This window comes from Bubalus bubalis, chromosome 12 (assembly GCF_019923935.1).
Source record: "Bubalus bubalis isolate 160015118507 breed Murrah chromosome 12, NDDB_SH_1, whole genome shotgun sequence".
NCBI lineage: Eukaryota > Metazoa > Chordata > Mammalia > Artiodactyla > Bovidae > Bubalus > Bubalus bubalis.
In genome coordinates this window covers 49658766-49677192 of record NC_059168.1, presented here as the reverse complement: position 1 = coordinate 49677192, position 18427 = coordinate 49658766, and the positions used below count along the sequence as shown (strand labels likewise).

General features: G+C 44.5%; 1 long non-coding RNA gene across 2 annotated transcripts; it reads right to left on the bottom strand.

Moving 5' to 3' along the window:
- Window positions 1-472: 472 nt before the first annotated feature.
- Window positions 473-18176, bottom strand: LOC112578079. Of its 2 annotated transcripts, XR_006543419.2 has the most exons (5): window positions 16733-18176; window positions 14790-14956; window positions 5771-6230; window positions 1677-1856; window positions 473-635 (listed from the first exon to the last, which is right to left on the bottom strand). It is a non-coding gene; the product is annotated as an uncharacterized LOC112578079 (long non-coding RNA). The 2 variants fall into 2 exon arrangements; XR_006543418.2 differs by lacking the exon at window positions 473-635 and having other exon boundaries at window positions 1500-1856.
- Between the last annotated feature and the right edge of the window lie 251 nt (window positions 18177-18427).

The window sequence follows — 18427 nt, the reverse complement described above, 5'->3', positions numbered from 1 at the left end:
GACGTCTGTGTCTTGTTCCTAGTCTTAGAGGGATTCAGTCTTCTTCATTAAATATGATATCAACTATGGGTTTTCATAAAAATTTTTTTAACAGGTTGATAAAGTCCCCTTCCATTCCTAGTCTGATGAGTGATTTTATCTGTAAGATTCCATTTTGTCAAAAGCATTTTCTGCACCTATTGAGATGATCTTGTCTTTCTTGTTCTTGATTCCATCAATATGAGATACTACATTGATTGAGTTTCAGATGTTGTGGTAAACTGATTATATAACCCCTAGAACCTGTGAATATCTTATTGTTGGTTTAATCACTAGGTCATGTCCAATTCTGCAACCCCACAGACTGTAGCCCGCCAGGCCCCTCTGTCCATGGGATTCTCCAGGCAAGAATACTGGAGTGGATAGCCATTCACTTCTCCAGGGGATCTTCCCAACCCAGGGATCGAACTGGGGTCTCCTGCATTGGCAGGCGGATTCTTTACCGCTGAGCCACCAGGGAGAAATTTTACATGGCAAAAAAAAAAAAGCAGGTAGGTAGTTTGCAGATATAATTAAGCTAAGGATCATGAGACCAGGAGATGACACTCGATCATTCACTCTGCCGCTTCAGAAGTGTTTCTCTCCAGTCACTGCATCTGGTAAGAAAAAAGACCAAGCCGGGTGACTGGTCCAATTTCAAGAAGCAAGTGGAAGAACTGAAAGAAGAAAGCAAAAATTCCTTCTGCATATTACCCAGCCTCCGGCATTTCCATCCTTAATTCTGGAAGCTGCCAAGGTATGTTAGAATCGCTCAAGAAATACAGGAATACATTTCAATATTCCCAAAAAAGGAAATAATTTTTCCAGTCTATCTCCATGTACACTACTAAGAGTTAATAGCTGATGTACCTTAGGCTTGGGAGGCTCACAGGTAGCACAGAGAAGAAAAATTTTAGGGGAAGGTAAAACACAGAAAGGTGCCAGGAAAAAGTTGGAATTAAGTGCCAGGTAAATGCCTTTCCAGCCAGGGAGTGTATCAGGAAACCCTCGTGGAAAGAGAGCTAACGTAACAGGCACCAGCCCACCCAGCAGAGTTTCACACCATCAAAGGGACAGTTAGGGAGTTTGGGATGGACAAGTACACACTGCTATATGTAAAATAGATAATCAACCAGGACATACTGTATGGCAAATGGAACTCTGCTCACTTAATGTTATGTGGCAGCCTGGATGGGAGGGGAGTTTGAAGAACAGATACATGTGTACGTATGGTTGGTGCTCCCCAGGTGGCGCTAGTGGTAAAGAATCTGCCTGCTAATGCAGGAGACACAAGAGATGAGGGTTAGATCCTTGTGTTGGAAAGATCCCCTGGAGTAGAAATTGGCAATTCACTCTAGAACTCTTGCCTGGAAAATCCCATGGGCAGAGGAGCCTGGCAGGCTACAGTCCACGGAGCTGCAAAGAGTTGGACATGACTGAGAACACAATACACATATGTATGGCTGAGTTCCTTTGCCGTCCACCTGAAACTATCACATTGTTAATCAGCTATACTCCAATAGAAAATAAAAAGTTTAATTTTAAAAAAGTCAAAGAAGGCATCACTCCTGTCACACATACCAGGGCCCTCCTCAACATCCCCTCCTTGGCAGAAGCAGCAGAGTCCTGAGTCTGATCAGAGAGAACCTGCAACTCACCAGCTCCAAAGGCAAAGAAAAAGCCTTTGTCAAAGGAACGCCTCCAAATGGGCCTTCACACACTTCCCCATCTTCTACTTTCTCTTGTAGATAACCTTCCCCGGAGGAAGTAGCTGTCAATCTCCTGAGCAGTGAAGCGAGCCTACAGTGGTAGTGTGGCGTTAATAAAATTGAAAACGTCTCTCAATATAAAGAGAAATAAGGACAACAGAGTTATGAACGAAGTTGCTTAATTTTGAGCATCATATCACCCAGCCCAAAGAGTCAAGACATTGTCAAGAAAAAGAAAAATATTGACACACCATTCTGGGAGCCCCCTGCCTGCTGTTTTTCCAGACTATGGTATCATTCCCTGTAACCCAAGTGAAAAATATTGAATCAAGTGCCCTGAAAGAACTCTTAGGCTATTTCAAACAGTATTTGTTTTTCCACTTAAATGATTCTGTTTGATGCCACGTGTTTCTGTTTGATGCCACGTGTTTCTGTAAGGAAACAATTTTTTCTTTTTTTTTTAACTTTAAACTTTTTATTTTGTACTGGGGTATAGCTGATTAACAATGTTGTGATAGTGTCAGGTGAAAAGCTGAAGGGACTGTATTTAAAATGGATAGCTAACGAAGACCTATTGTATAGCACATGGAACTCTGTTCAATGTTAAGTGCCAACCTGGATGGAAGTTGGGGGTTGGGAAAGAAAGGAAACAATTTCTGTGCACAGCACATCCACAGTTGTTTGGTTTTTTGGTTTTTTAATTGAAGCATAGCTGATTTACAACACTGTGTTAAAGTATATAGCAAATGATTGTTATACATATATTTTTTCAATCCTTTTCCATTATAGGTCATTAGAAGACATTAATACAGTTTCTTGTGCTTTATAGTGAATCCTTGTTGTTTCTCTATTTTATGTATAGTAGTTTGTTAATCCCATACTCCTAATTTATGCCTCTCTTCCTTCTTTCCCTTTTGGTAACCATAAGTTTGTTTTCTATGTCTGTGAATCTGTTTTGTAAATAAGTTCTTCTGTATTATTTTTTAGATTCCACATATAAGTGATATATAATATTTGTTCTCGGTATGGCTTACTTCATTCAGTATGATAATCTCTAGGTCCATCCATGTTGCTGCAAATGGCATTACTTCATTCTTTTTATGAGAGCATAATATTCCATTGTATTTATGTACCATCTCTTCTTTATTCATTCATTAATGAACACTTGGGTTGCTTCCAAGCACATAGATGGTTTTAACTTGTTTTCAGATCAGATCAGATCAGTAGTTCAGTCATGTCCGACTCTTTGCGACCCCATGAATCGCAGCACGCCAGGCCTCCCTGTCTATCACCAACTCCCGGAGTTCACTCAGACTCACGTCCGTCGAGTCAGTGATGCCATCCAACCATCTCATCCTCTGTCGTCCCCTTCTCCTCTTGCCCCCAACCCCTCACAGCATCAGTCTTTTCCAATGAGTCAACTCTTCACATGAGGTGGCCAAAGTACTGGAGTTTCAGCTTTAGCATCATTCCTTCCAAAGAAATCCCAGGGCTGATCTCCTTCAGAATGGACTGGTTGGATCTCCTTGCAGTCCAAGGGACTCTCAAGAGTCTTCTCCAACACCACACTTCAAAAGCATCAATTCTTCGGCACTCAGCCTTCTTCACAGTCCAACTCTCACATCCATACATGACTACAGGAAAAACCATAGCCTTGACTAGACGAACCTTTGTTGTCAAAGTAATGTCTCTGCTCTTGAATATGCTATCTAGGTTGGTCATAACTTTCCTTCCAAGGAGTAAGCGTCTTTTAATTTCATGGCTGCAGTCACCATCTGTAGTGATTTTGGAGCCCAGAAAAATAAAGTCTGACACTGTTTCCACTGTTTCCCCATCTATTTCCCATGAAGTGATGGGACTGGATGCCATGATCCTCGTTTTCTGAATGTTGAGCTTTAAGCCAACTTTTTCACTCTCCACTTTCACTTTCATCAAAAGGCTTTTTAGTTCCTCTTCACTTTCTGCCATAAGGGTAGTGTCATCTGCATATCTGAGGTTACTGATATTTCTCCCGGCAATCTTGATTCTAGCTTGTGTTTCTTATTCACACACAATTTTTTTCATAAAAATAACTACATATTTACATACTTTAGAATCAACCATTATGATTCAATTACCAAATACATGAAAATTCTATAGACATTCAGCTGATTTATAAATTCCATACCTTTATATTTTCCTTATTTATTTAATTCCTGTTTCTCCCTCATGCTTTCTCCAGTGTTCTCTACCCTACTGGTAAAATATTTCACCTGATTCTGCTGCACATGTTAACCAGTTTCAGTATTTTGGCTAACAACAGGGTGCTGTTACACCAAAACTGTGCCAACCAGGGGTGGTTTTGGCAACACAGTGGCTGTGGGTGAGGCTGACACACCACTTTCTCTCTCCAGCCCCAAACCTCGGCCTCCCCACCCCGCCCCTCCTCTCCTCCTCTTAACCTTTGCCCTAGCCCAATACAGAAAAAGACATCCACCTTCCTCCTTCTCCAACTTCCAGCAACCTCCAAAAGACCTTTTGAAAATCCTCACTCTCTGCAAATGAGTGTGCATGCTCAGTCATTTCAGTCGTGTCTCACTCTTCATGCCCCTAGGGACTGTAATCCACCAGGCTCCTCTGTCCATGGGATTCTCCTAGCAAGAACGCTGGAGTAGGTGCCATTTCCTAGCCCAGGGCATCTTCCCGACCTGTGGATGTCTCTTGCGTTGGCAGGAGGGTTCTTTAGCACTAGTGCCACCTAGGAAGCCCTCACTGTCTGTAATGTAGCCCTCAGCTTCCACTTTATGGATAACAGCTGTCCTGCTATTGCCTTGCCATGATATTCTTTCATTTCAAGTCAAATACCTTCATCTTCCCCTTTGTCATATTTTTTTTAAGTCATGTCATTTATATAAGATCCTCTTGTCCATTTTCCAAAAATCTCTTCTCTTCTGCACAGCACTCCCTTTGCCCCAGTATCCTCTCCACAGAAACAGCCCCGAATGTACAAGGTGGTTGCCTCCTGCCATCCTGCCCCACCTTCTAAATGCCAGACATGACCTAGGACCTACACCACTCAGACACCCGCCTGGCCCTCATTCCACAAGGGCAGGCACCTTCCATCACCCACAGGGGCCCTGGGAGCAGGACAGGCAATGAAGAGCCATAGGAGAGGAACACATGAGACATCTACCCACTAATGGCTCTGTCAGCCTTGCCATCTGCCCATTGTAACTTGCAAGCCCCACCCCCCGCCCATGTTAACTTCTATCTACAGCTTCAAATTTTAATTTCCCAGTTGATCTTGACCCTTCGCCCCACTTCTGCCATCCCCACTCAGAGTGCACCATAAACCCTGCTGTGCTTTCTGGAGTGTATTTCTTGTTTTCCCCTTCCTCTTGTTTGCTTTGCCTTGGTTCTACTTCCTCCCACTCTAGACTCCCTGGAAAGTTCATTTTCTCTTTTGACATTTGCAGGGCAAGTCCCTCTCTGTGGGACATTCCTTTTTTGCATCTTACACTTACTCACATTGGATGTGACAGGATTCCCAGATCTAACAGACCCAGACAGCATCACTCGCACCCACCAGCCCCCACCCCTCCTTCCCTTCCTCCTACAAGTTGGGGAGACAATACACTCCCCCAAATCAGAAGCTAGGCTGGACTCACCACTTGCATTTGATCTTAGTAGAGGAGGGAAGGAAGCCAGGGTCTGTCTCAAGGGATGCTTGTTGATCAAAGCATAACAAATACCCATCCATCTCCCTCCTGTAGCGAGGCCTCCTCTGAGGCCTGGCCAACCGCTTTCTTCCCTAGATGGTCCCCAGGTAAGGCCTGTCCTGTGTCTACACTCATGGCACTAGCTCCACCACATTCACTGTAACACTGCAGGATGCAATCCATGTCTGGAAATGCTAGCAGCCTCCCCAGCTTCTTCTGTGTGCCCCGCCTCCCACCCCATTGTAAGAATATCATGAAGACTTACTGTTGTATTGTGCTCACATGTTTCTGAAAGCCACCAAAAGTCACAACCAACACTCTGCCCCACCATTTCTCAAACGTTACCTAAGTCAGCCAGGAAGCTGTCAGACTCAGACCCCTTCCCCTCTCTGCAGGCTGGTTCATGACGCCTGCTGCCCAGTCCCATGAAACTTTATCCTTTGACTTCATCTGGAATGAATTCTCCCAATGTTCCTCAGTTTCCTAAAGAATGTCTTTGTTGACTGCAGCATCTCACTCAATACATACATCGGCACAGTTATTTTTAGAGCCCTTCGTGACCTCAATCTTTTGTACACAGGATGTCCGGGTGTCAGCAGGTAACGTCCTTATTCTTGCACTTAAATGTGTGCTGAGCTGGGCTGGGGTCAAGGGCTCTCATCTGGGAGCTGTCATGGATGAAGATGATGGAGCCGAGGTCCCCACAGTTCCAGTATTTGAGAAGGTCCTCTGTGTGTAGGGGACCTGAAAGCTGCCTGCTCGCAGGCTCTCGCTGCAGGCGGGTCTGGTTCAAAGCAAAGATGATCTGAGGGGAGAAAACACAGGTCTTTTTAAGTCCACTGATGCAGCAAAAATAAGCTGCCATCTTAATTCTTCTGTCCGTGGTTGGCAAATAGTCTCACCTGTGTTGGTTATGTAAGGACATGGACCCTGCTGCTGAAAAAAGGAATTCAAATCCCTGGATGGTGTCCAAAGAAAAAAAAGAGGAGAGTTCTGCCCACATCAGCCCATCAGATGACACCTGGGAGACTGACAACCTGGAACTCTCTCATGAGAGTGACCAAGATGGGAGGGACCCAAAGAGCTGGCTTGTGAGGACCAGCTGAAGCTGGGGAAGTGAGGCAGGAACACACACATACCAACAGGTTCGAATTATATGAACAACCAGACAGGATTATACACAATACACACAGGTTTTTTCCCAACCATCAGGGCAGCATTTGCGGGCTAATGAGTTCATTTGGTCCACGGGATGTTAATGAAAGTTATTATGGCAATGTGTGTGTGCGTGTGTGTGTGTGTGTGTATGCACTGTCGTGTCCAACTCTTTGTGACCCCATGGACTATAGCCCACCAGGTTCCTCTGTCCATGGGATTCTCCAGGCTAGAATACTGGAGTCGGTTGCCATTTTCTACTCTAGGGGATCTTCCTGACCCAGGGATCAAACCCACATCTCTTGCAGCTCCTTACCACTAGTGCCACCTGGGATGCCTCAATTATGACACAAGAAAGGAGAAATGAGGGCTACACAAAATCAAACAGGTTTTTATCTTTTTAAAATTTTTTTTACTTGATATATAGTTTGTTTACAATGTTGTGTTAATTTCTGCTGCACAGCAAAGTGATTCAGCTATACATATATATATAGATAGATTATTTTTTAATATTCTTTTCCATTATGGTTTATCACAAGATACTGAATATAGTTCCCTATGCTATATAGTAGGACTTTGTTTATCCATTCAATATATAATAGCTAACATCAGCTAACCCTAACCTCCCACATCCTCCCGCCCCCTTGGAATCCACAAGTTGGTCTCTACATTCATGAGTCTGTTTCTGTTTCAAGGACAAGTACACTTGTGTCATATTTTAGATCCCACATATAAATGATATGGTATTTGTCTTTCTCTTTCTGATTTATTTCACTTAGTATGATAATCTCTAGTTGCATCCATGTTGCTGCAAATGGCATTATTTCATTCTTTTTCATGGCTGAGTAATATTCCAGTGTAGATATGTACCACGTCTTCCTTATCCATTCATTGGTCAATGGACATTTCGGTTGCTTCCATGTCTTGGCTATTATGAATAGCGCTGCTATGAACATAGGGGTGCATGTATCTTTTCAACTGTAGTTTTGTCTGGATATATGCCCAGGAGTGGGATTGCTGGATCATATGATAATTCTATTTCTAGCTTTCTGAGGAACCTGCATGCTGTTTTCCATATTGGCTGTACCAACTTACATTCCCATCAACAGTGTAGGAGACAAACAGGTTTTTATCCTTACAAAACTCCCCAGAGTCTTGACACACTAAAGTGCACTGTGCTTCCCCCTGAGGAGGGGCAGGGTGTGCTGGGTTTCCCAAGCTGGTTTTGGGTACACATCACAAGAGAAGGGTTGCCCAGAACATCTTTGGGGACAATCCAGACTCAAGGAGTTTTACAAAGCTGTGAACTCTCTGTGGCACTGGACAGCTAGATCAGAGAGGGAAAGACAGAGAATATGGCACCAGGTGGGAACTGGGTCAGACACCCACCACAGGGCTTCCCTGGTGGCTCAGCAGTAAAGAATCTGCCTGCCAATGCTGGAGACATGGGTTCAATCCCTGGGTCAGGAAGATCCCCTGGAGGAGGGCATGGCAACCCACTCCAATATTCTTGCCTGGGAAATCCCATGGACAGAGGAGCCTGACGTGCTACTCTTTGCAACCCCATGGCTATTTTGCATCCATGGGTCACAAAGAGTCAGACATGACTTAGCAATTAATACCACCACCACCCTCCACAAGACTTCTGACAGCACCAGAGATTCTGTGGCTTTTTCTTTCTCATTCACCCAAGTATGGATGCGGATATATCACCTTTGACAGATACCCCAGTAGGCAGTGTATAGGATACTGCCTTTGCTGGAATGCTTGCCCCACCCCCTTGGCTCAAATGCAGGCGGGGCCTGTCTGACTCTGAGGTCTTCAGCAGCAAGTTTTCAATTCTCTGGAGATAACACATTGCAAGTCTCAAGCCATCCAATGACACTGTGCAGCCCCCATCCCCTTCTTTCTCCTTCCATGCTTTCTCCTCTTCATTCTGAGTGGCCAAGAGGCCAGGAGTCTTGACACCTTGCTCCTCACAGGCCACTGTGCATGGGCCTGCCTACCACACACCCTCCTTCAGCATCCTTTCCGCCCTCAGTTACTCTGTCCCCATCAGGGCCTTAACCAAAGAGAGAAGGGGTGGGTCCTTCTTTATAAAATCCCCTTCTCTCCTCTCTTCTTTCCACATGCCCCCTCCATCAGAGACACCTCCTCCACCTTCTCCCAGAGGCCAGCTCCCCAAGGATCTATAGACCAGCCTCTTCTGTCTTGGGACAGGACCCTCTATGGGCCCTGGGGGTTCTCACCTATTCACAAGAAACTAACAAAGCCATACTAGGATGTTTCTCTTTGCTATAATTAAATTTTGAACAAGCATGCATAGCATGCATAGCAAAACTATGCTCTGTTCCCACCCTTCCTACCCCTCTGCTGGTGACATGAGTTGACAGAGGCAGATACATCCATTCATGGACAGGTCTGCAAATTCTGGTCTAAGTGAGGAAACTCAAGATGAGCTTCTGGGTTCTAAAACCATAAAATGAGGACCTATCCACACCACCGGGAATTGCTAAATGACTTACGATCAGCTGGAGGAAGGAATCTTCAGAGGGGAGTGCCAGGAGGCATTATGAAGTACCTCTCAGGTACGCCATGCCCCAGGCTAAGGTCTCACATGTTCCATCTCAGTCTAACTCCTCCAGATCCCCAGGCTCAGCTCAAAAACACTGGCTGATGGCTTTGGATGTTCTAAAGACATTAAGGACAAGCCCAGGTTATCTGTGGCTAAGAGACCTTCCTCCAAGAGTTGCCACTGATTCTGAAATGCTTGGTATTTAAAGAAGACTGAGTCACTCATTCTAATGGACACAGCTGTCTGCAAATTGGGGAATGCTATATGGACATACGTGCGTGTATGTGTGCTAAGTCACAGGGACATTATACATTAAATAAAAACTTTGTTTATTCAGGCCCTTCTCAACATATTAAGTGTCCACCTGTTCATGAGAAGTTTAAAAAGACTTGCTGGGATAGTAGTCTTTGTTTTTGATGATTAAGCTTTAAAGAAGTTTGCATACCAAAACTAAGCCAATAACATTAACGATTTTCCTCTAAAAAATCTTTTTATCTTTTATTTTGTATTGGACTATAGCCAATTAACAATGCTGTAATAGTTTCAGGCAGACAGCAAAGGGACTCAGCCATACATATACATTTATCCATTCTCCCTCAAACTCCCCTCCCATCCAGGCTGCCACATAACATTGAGCAGTTTCATGTGCTGTACAGTAGCCCCTTGTTGATTATCCATTTTAAATATAGCAGTGTGTACATGTCCATCCCAAACTCGCTAACTATACTTTCTCCCTATCCTTCCCCCCAGCAACAATAAGTTCCATAATATAAGTGATTTTCTGAGTGCTAACTATAGACCCTGCTAAATAGTTCACTTCTGTGCTCACTTAATCCTCTCAACATCCTGAAGTAGTAACTATTTTTAAATCTATTTTTTAAAAGAAGAAAATGAGGGGAAAGGAAGTTAAATAACTTGCTTATGATCACAAAGCTTAGTAAACCAAAGTGTCCCCACAAAGTGTGTGAACGGAAACAGTTCAACACCAGGACTTGAGATCTTCACCACCAAGCTGTACACGAGGTATGCTGCATAACTGACTTTTGTCACATGGTCTAATTTAAATTATTAGGCTTACAGTAAAGACCTAAGAATCTGAAACTGGAAAGAAGAGAGGGAGGGAGAGAGAGTGAAAGAGGGAGAAAAGAGGGAAAGAGGAAGGCAGAAAAGGAGACAGAAGGAAGGGCACACAAAAGCTTTTTTCATCCAGGTAAGTGCAGCAAGCACACTATATCTAGAAAACAGAAGATGTTACACAGAAGACATTTTGAACTGGCGATAATTTCAACACTCGGGTTATAATTGGTTTTAAAACCTGTGAGTATATTTTGAGTTTATTTCCTTTCAGTTAATGTATTTTATGCAATCGATTGTATTATGTATAAAATTATTGCATGCTCAGTCTCTCACGTCTGACTTTGCTACTCCATGGACTATAGCCGGCCAGGCTCCTCCGTCCATGGAATTTCCCAGCAATACTGGAGTGGTTTCCCATTCCCTTCTCCAGGGGATCTTCCCCACCCAGCCATCAAACCAACCTCTCCTGTCTTTCTTGAATTGGCAGGTAGATTCTTTAACACTGCACCACCTGGGGATCCCTATATATAAATTACTATATGTGTATGTATGTGTATATATATATATGTATTATATATAAAATTTAGTATCCTACGCTTTTTGTGTGACAGTGTAAGCATTTTGCCAGAGTATGGAGTCCTTAGCATCACACTACATGCCATCATTTAATTAAACTATCATGAATAACACCATCAAGAGCATCCAGGAGCAGAAAGTTCTTTCTATTTTCTAATTATTTCCTTAGTATAGATTCCTAAGACAAGGCCTACTGAGTCAATGGGCATGAACCAGTCAAAAGATTGTTACCTCTCTTTTTTCTAGAAACTTCTTTTACCTTGTGCTTTTTTTTTTAGTAAAACTTTAATTCTCCATTAAAACAAATTCAATAAACATTGAGTGGTAACACAATCTCCCAATGCCAGTTTTATACAGAAGCTCCATCTCTAATGCAATCTGTGCCTCGGTACTGATACCCCCAGTGGCGCAGCAGTGCAGACTCGCTGCTGTGGCCACACACACGCACTGCTCCCTCCGCCGGGGAGGCTCCTCCCACCCTCGTCCCTGTGACAGATAACACTCTTGTCCTTTGGAAATCGAGACAGGGGAGCCTCCTCCTCAGGAAGCCACGGTCCTGAGGGCACTCCGGGGCATGGTGAGACCATCTCCTCTCTGCCCGGAGCATCCTGTGACTATTCTATCACACCGCTAATGGCATCGCCCTGTTTTGTCACCCCATGTGCAGCAATCACGCTCTGCTCACCTCTCTATTCTTCCCATCTGGCACATAGGACCTGACATACTGTAAACATTCAATAAATTTTAACTGAATGAATAAAATCTAGAAATGACCCTGCCAAAAACTGAAGTCTGAGGCGAGCTGGAGACTCATAAAGGAAGCTCAGCAAAATATCACCAGCCAAGACAAACAGGAAGCATCTCCCGGAAATCCAGACCCATCAAGTTTCTCAGAAAAGTAAAAGGGGGTGAGGGCAGGGGAGGAATGCTGGGCCTAATGGGGGAGGGGAGTGAGTCTTATCCCCTAGAGGACTCACATTTTGTTTGAGCTTATCTCTCAGCCAGCTTTGGGACATCTGCATTTGGGCTTATTCCTTAAATGCTTGTCCTGACCAAGCCTGAATGCTCTTAAACTCCCATATTCTCCCCTGGTATACGGCAGGATAGGGGCCTCCCAGGTGGTGCAGTGGTAAAGAATCCACTTGCCAATGCAGGAGACACAAGGGATGCAGGTTTGATTCTTGGGTCAGGAAGATCCCGTGGAGTAGGAAATGGCAACCTGCTCCAGTATTCTTACCTGGAAAATTGGGTAAGCTATGTCTCAGTAACAAATTAAACCTGAAATCTCAGTGGCTTAGCAGATATATTTAGCTTGCTCACACAACATGAGTGAGTTAGTGGCTCTTTCATCCATCTAGTCCCTTGGGAATCCAGTTCTGTTTATCTTGTGACACTGCCCTCCCAATATATGGTTTCCATGGGGTGCCATGGAGTGGATATGGCAGGCGACCTACAATTTGCCTGGAATTCCCACAATTCGTTGGCTAGAAGCAGTCATATGGTCTTGCCTAATCCTTAAGGGTGCTGGGAAATGTATTCTTTCCATTTGCCGAGGAGAGAGAATGTCCTCAAGACATTAAAACAGTTAAGGGGGAGTTTAGTGCATTACAGAGATTCATGATATCGGACGCATCCCTGTTCAGAATTACACACAGTCCCTGGTGGAAGGACATCCAGACAGTAACCTGGCTAGTGGTGCTCATCATGAAAGTGCCTGTCAGCCTGTGGTCCTCGAGTCACAGAAAGACTGGGGACAGCAGAGGCTGAGAATAGGGGTGGGGGAGCACAGGCTAGGGAGCAAAATGCCAATCATAATCCTGCGTTAGTGTAGAATTCTGGAAATTGAGTGGATGGTCAGCAAAGCATCATCAAGAACAGGAGAGTATAACGGGTCGTGAAAGGTGTCATGAGAAATGTCAATGACCATCTTGTGTCAACTAATGAAGAACAGAATCACAGCAGCAAGTATGGTGCTAAAAGTTCCGGAAGCTCACTCATTCCTCTTCCATTCATTAATTCAGCCAATAAATTGTCACTGATGCCTACTTGATCTGAGCACTGAAGATACAGTAATGAAAAGAAAGACAATATCCTTGCCCTCCTGGGGTTTCATTTTACCTGGAAGTAGGGGAGGTGATGGCAAGAAGAAGGCGGGGAGGGGAGAGGGACCTGGGATATCACAGAAGGACGTCTGCCACCCAGAGGTAGAGGCCCAAAATAAACTTTCACTCGATGATGCCAGGCTTGCTGGGACAATCCATTCACAGCAAGTCAAAACTCTTCCCAAGTTAGCCCTTTGCTGCTTTTCCTTGGCAGGAAGGAGATCATCTTGTGTCACTCAGCAACTCTGAGGAGGCCACACTATAAATCAGTGTACTTTAAGTGTGAACAATGAACTGGACATGTGTCTGAGTTGGTGCTAAGTCCTTCTCTTGTTCCATAAAAAAATACACAAATGCCCTTTTTGAATCTCTAATACAATTTTCTATAGTCACCAAGTCTTTCCTTTTAGAGCTGCTACAATAGTTCTAACTTAACCTTGGAGGCTTTTATATTGTGCTTATTTGTAGCCTAACAACTTGAGAGAGGCCTTAAGCATCTTACAGATTAAAAGTCAGCGCAGGAAAGCTACTGACTACTGTGTCTCAAGCCCCCACCTAGATGTGGTGGAGGGGGCTGGGTTTTCTTGGCTGGGAAGAGGAAGGAGCCTGGCCCACAGTTCTCCCTGGCAGATCCCAAGTGCTTGTTATCTGTTTCATGAAACACATTGAAAGAAACCCAGAGGAAGACTTTCCTGGTGGTTCAGACAGTAAAGAACCAGCCTGCCAATGCAGGAGATGTGGGTTCCATCTCTAGGTCGGGAAGATCCCCTGGAGGAGAAAATGGCAACTCACTCCAGTATTCTTGCCTGGGAAATCACCTGGACAGAGGAGCCTGATGGGCTACAGTCCGTGGCGTCACAAAGAGTCGGACAAGACTTAGCAACTAAACAACAAAACTCGGCCCAGCTAAAGCCACTGACAGCCAGACCTAGCCTCCTCAGAAACCTGCAGCGGCATCTCCAAATTGTTATCAGATGTCAATCATCCTCATGTAATTTTCTCTCCTTGCTGTGCTTGCCATAGGCTGAGGCAATCTCACAAATGTGGGGTCTCAGGATGTGACTCACAGAGAAGCAGATTCCTCAGAAGCAACTGAGTTTGCTCAGTTGTTTGACTGAGTTGACCGCAGAGGCCAAATCCAGGAAGTTCCTCCTGACAGGTAGTATCAGTGACCTGTTGTTGCTGTTCAATTGCTAAGTTCAATTGTGTCCCACTCTTTGTGACCCCATGGACTACAGCATGCCAGGGTTCCCTGTCCCTCACTATCTCCCGGAGTTTGTCCAAGGTCATGTCCATTGAATCAGTGATCCCATTCGGCCATCTCATCCAGATGAGATCATTCAGAAGGAACCTGGAATATTAGGTCAGAGCTCTATATTCCTACAGTGTGGGATCAGTAACAGGTGATCACAAGTGGGGCACAATGACGGTTAACTGGACAACCAGAAGGCCCAGGAGCAGTGGGGAGCATGTCCAGCTGGGATGGGGGGCAGGACGGGGTGGGAGGAGGCAACCAGGAAGAGGAATGAGGCAAAGGGGCAGGCAAGGGGTCCGAGTGAGTGTCAGTGGCCATGCACACTGTCCCCCACCTCCTCCCCAAGCAACCCCTCCCTGCCCACTACCCCTTGTCTCCATTCACTTCCTTTCTTTGCAGTTTCTGCTACCATTTTCTTACATGTTGCACTTACTTGCTAGGACTGTCTTAACAAACTGAGGAACTGAAACAACAGAAATGTATTGTCTCACAGTTCTGGAAGCTGAAAGTCCAGGAACTAGGTGCCGGCAATGACATGTGCCCTCTGAAGGCACTAGAGTTCTAGGCCTCTCTCCTAGCTTCTGAGAGTTTCTTGGGTTGTAAAAACATAGCTCCAGTACTTACGTGGCTCTTTTTTTTCTTGTGGGTCGCTCTGTGTCTTAATTTATCCTCTGCATAAGGACACACTCATACTGGATTAGTGCCCACTCTGATGACCTCATCTGCAAAAACTCAGTTTCCAAATTAGGTCTTATTCACAGGTCCTGGGGGTTAGTACTTCAGCATAAGATCTGGCAACACAAGTCAATTCATAAAACGTATCAGTCTCAGCTCTACTCTTTTTTTTCAGTTTGTTATTCAGTGTTTATTAAATAGATTCAGTCTTATATGTGCTACACAGATTCAAAAGCAAGCGGATTCCACATGCTTATGAAATCAGTGCATTTAGCAAAGTAATACCATGGAGATAACAGCTTGAGTAACAGCTCATTGGTCTTTTGTTAAGTGAGGGAAGAGGAAGTTGGTCTGTGCGAGTCATTTCACACACACACACAAAAAAAACAATTGAGTTGCAACTCAAAGAGAACATACATTCTAAAAATTAAAATATTAAGCCACACTTATTGGAAAACCTCACTGTATAAAACACAAATAATTTTTATAGAGCATTGAGGAACTCCTCACCAGCTTAGAAGAGCCACGATAAGCTCCACAGACAGCTCTACTCTTTTTTTTAATAGCTACATGCATACAGTGGGCTTCCCAGTTGGCACTAGTGGTAAAGAACTCTACTTGCCAATGCAGGAGATGCTGGTTCAATCCCTGGGTCAGGAAGATCCCCTGGAAGAGTGCAACCCACTCCAGTATTTTTGCCTGGAGAATTCCATGGACAAAGGAGCCTGGTGGGCTACAGTCCACAGAGTTGCAAAGAGTCGAACACGACTAAAGTGACTTAGCACACACGCACATATGCATACGGTAAAAATTTCAAAGAGTAAAAAGAAATTAATCTCCCTCCCATTCCTGTTCCCCAATCACCCTCCTCAAAAGTAATCACTGCTGCTTGTGTCTTATATCTCTTTCCAAGAGTAGTCTCTGTATGTAAAGCAGCCAGATACATACGTGGACAGACGGTTGAGAGAGAGAAACAGAGATATCTCCTTCATTTTTTTGTTTTTATTTTTGTTCCTTTGGTTTTTAAGCAGTCAAATAAAAACCTTTCCATAAATAAATACTGAAGCTGTATATTACAATGTAAGAGAAAACAATCAAGGAATAAAATGTCAAATCTCGGCAAACAGCAATACTCTCCACTCTTCTTGAAGTAAATGGAGTCTGAGACTTTCTGTCCACAAGATAATATCAATGACTAAGCTACATCATAGAAAAGGAAAAGGGAAATTTCTGAGAGCAAGAAGAGACAAAATTAAGGTTGCCTTTCCAGTGAGAAAGCAGACTGGATGCACAAGCCCCTTGGAGACACCCAGGAGGTAACCTCATGGCCCTTAATCCAAAGCTGTCATGGGACCTCTGCTCTGGGCTCAGGCTAACTCAGGCAGACCCCAAGAGAAATCCAGGTAGAAGTCGACAGTTGAAGATATCATACAATCCTACAAAAATTCAGACTCATTCCTCCAAGATCTCAAATAAGCCTTCCCTTTCAGACATCCATATGGTTTGCTTTTTTCCCAGAAAACTTCTAAGCCAATTTTTTTTTTTTTCCCCAACCATGGTTGGTTTACAACTCATTATCTGTCATATCATGGTGGACAAAAAACTTGGCAGGCCCCACCCACCGCTCTGTAGCTTGTTCATCTCCTTTCATCCAGATACCAGTCCACACAGTACACTTCATGGGTCGCTTCATGCTTCCTAAGGGCTGCCTGTAAACCAGGATAAGTGCTTGCATCAGCGCCCTAGGATGGGCCACTTTGTCCTGACAGCTCCGGTAGTGTCAATCACCGCCTACAAACACCCCCAGATGACTCCAACACGAAGGCAGGGCTGGGAGCGATTGACTGAATTCAGCCAGGGTCAGAGCTCTAAGAACCTCCAGAGATGCTTACAGATCAGACTCAACTCGTTCAGATGTGAACTGTCTCCCGAGAGCTGCAGTCAGTTCCCGGCTCAGTCCTCTGGCCCTTACTGACAGTTCTCTGCACCAGAGTTTTCAAGGTCTGACTCCCTCACAAGGAAGGATGTGGGCTGTCAGGGTGCTGGCAGGTGGGGCCAGCATGCTTCTGAAACAGTACTGCTTCTATGGTTTTTCCACACAAACAAAAGCCTTTCAGTGGACTCAATTGACTAATACATTATTTCAGGGAGGCAGGATGAATTGGGAGATTGAGATTAACATATATACACTACTATGTATGAAGTAGGTAACTAATGAGAACCTCCTGTATTGCACAGGGAACTTTACCCAATGCTCTGTGGTTTTTACAGGAGAGAACTGACTCCATGTTAGACCTGTTTCTTTTACTTTAACATTTGCTTCCTGTTGCTTCTGTCACAAGGGCCTGCCCCAGGAAACCCTGTGCCCCTGCCTAAATGTTAAATCAAAATGGCTTTGTTCAAAATGCTGTCCACCTGTGGATGGCTAAGGAAGGAAGAAATGGACACATCCCCTTCCAGAGGCCATTCCAGAAGGTATTAGCAAAATTAACAGCATTTTTACTTTACTTTCTCATCTCCCCACACTCTGTTCTATAAAAGAAACTGGCATTCGAACCCTGATAAGATAGTTATTAGTTTGCCATTAGTCTGCCATCTTCTCGGTCCGCTAGCTTTCCAAATAAAGTAGTATTGCTTACCTCGACACCTCGTCTCTCAGAATTATTGGCCTGTCACGAGATGAGCAGCAAGAACTCAGACGCGGTAACATGGCAGCAAAGGGAATATATGTATACGTACAGCTGATTCACTTTGTTGTACAGTAGAAACTAACACAACATTGTAAAGCAACTAAACTCCAATAAATACTAAAAAAGTAAAACATTATTTAAAAAAAAAAACCCACATTCTACCTTCTCCAGCCCAGCTTTGGGAATGTACCAGGAAGCGCCAAGAATTCCTCCCTAATGTTTCCCATATGGCTGCTCTCTTGCCAAGCTACCGTGCTGACACAGCATCAACAGATTCTCTTAAATGGCAACCCACTCCAGGGTTCTTGCCTGGAGAATCCCAGGGACGGGGAAGCCTCGTGGACTGCCGTCTATGGGGTCACACAGAGTCGGACACAACTGAAGCGACTTAGTAGCAGCAGCAGCAGCAGCCGGGCAGCTGACTTCACAGAGGCCCTTGTCACTCACTGTCAATCTGTTAAAAGCACCTGAAAGCAAAGCAAGAGAGGATGAGGTGGAGGTGGTGGAACCTTAGGACTCTGAGCAACATGGAGGGGACAACCAGGGGTCAGCATGATGCATTTACAATAATAATAACATCAGTAGGGACTTCCCAGGAGGTCCAGTGGCTAAGACTCTGCACTCTCAATGCAGAAGGCCCAGGTTGGATCTCTGGTCAGGGAACTAGATCCTACATGCCACAACTAAGACCCAGTGCAATCCCAGATATATTAATTAATTAATAATGATAATAATAATAGCAGCAGCAAGCCCTCTCCCACTCTGCAGAGTCAGCCTGTCCCCTGGGAGGTGGAACTGCTTTGGGGAGAAAGATGACTCATAGGAAGACTTCTGACCTTTTGGGGAAAACTCATTTGTCTCTTGAGGCCACCAATGGAGAGTCCCAGGAGAGCCCAA